The sequence below is a fragment of the Agrilus planipennis genome, unplaced genomic scaffold (assembly GCF_000699045.2).
Source record: "Agrilus planipennis isolate EAB-ADULT unplaced genomic scaffold, Apla_2.0 scaffold879, whole genome shotgun sequence".
Lineage (NCBI taxonomy): Eukaryota > Metazoa > Arthropoda > Insecta > Coleoptera > Buprestidae > Agrilus > Agrilus planipennis.
In genome coordinates, this window is record NW_020439621.1 from 1 (window position 1) to 1,308 (window position 1,308).

The window sequence follows — 1,308 nt, forward strand, 5'->3', positions numbered from 1 at the left end:
CAAGCAACAGTTTTGATTTGATCAGCGATGGTAATTACTTGCTATTAAATTCGAAATTAAGATAATTTGTACTCCTACTTAATTAGATAATGACTGACATTGACAGGACATAAGCACCCCTAAGGGATTCTCATGAATGATTTCATTACTATCTTACTTACATGAAGTACATCGGAAATCCATCGTAGCAGATGCTACGTACAGAATAGCCCAGAATTTTTATGACAAATTCTGCGATGTATATAAGAAAAAATGCAGAGTCAATGGAAAATAAGGTGTACCATGTCGTGCTGTAACGTGTTAGTACTTCAACCTCTCCATACGATATTATCTCATATAATATTAACGATGAATTGATTAGAACTACGACGCAAATGGCTATTTCAAAACAGGGATGGATCATCAGCTTGAAGCATATGCGTCTATACTTTAACTTAGGAGGCTTGAGCTCTTTTTGGGTAATGTCAAGCCATCTTAAACGTTGTTTCTTTTTTCTTGCACCACTTTCCTAGGACAGAAAATAATTTTTTTATATTTATGTATGCCACCGTCACCATCATCATAAGGTCGTCAGTCCTAAGACTGGTTGGACACGTACCTCCACTCTTTCCTATCTTGAGCTAAATTTCGCATTTCCCTAAAACTTGAACAGCCCACATCCTTAACTATTTGCGAACAGTAATCTCTTCTAGGTCTACCTCTACCCCTCCTAACTCCTGTTTCTGCCTCTAATATGTTTCTGACTAGACCTTCATGCCTAAGAAGGTGTCCTACCAACCTATCTCGCCTATTTTTTATTGACTTCCATAGAGTCCTCTGTTCTCCTATTCATTCCAGTACCTCTTCATTTCTAACCTTCTCTACCCACGTTATCCTAATCATCCGCCTGTAACATCACATTTCGAACGCTTCCAACCTTTTCTTTTCGGCCGCGCCCACCGTCCATGTTTCACACCCGTACAATGCCGTGCTCCAAACATATACCTTTAACAACCTTTTCCGAACTTCTAAATAATTAACCGTTCGCGAGCATAGAAGTGACTTCTTTTTATTAAAAGCGACACAACCCTGCGCTATCCTCTGCCTTATATCCTTACTACTCCTTCTATCCTGACTTATCTGACTTCCTAGGCATTTAAAATCAGCCACTTCTTCTAATTTTTCGTCTCCTATCTTTATATTCGCTCTTTCCCTACTTTTTCTTCCCTTGCATACCAGTATTTTAGTTTTACTTTTATTTATTTTCATACAGTACTGATCTGTCAGTACCGCTTCCATTTTATTTAAAGCTATCTCTAGGTCCTCCTT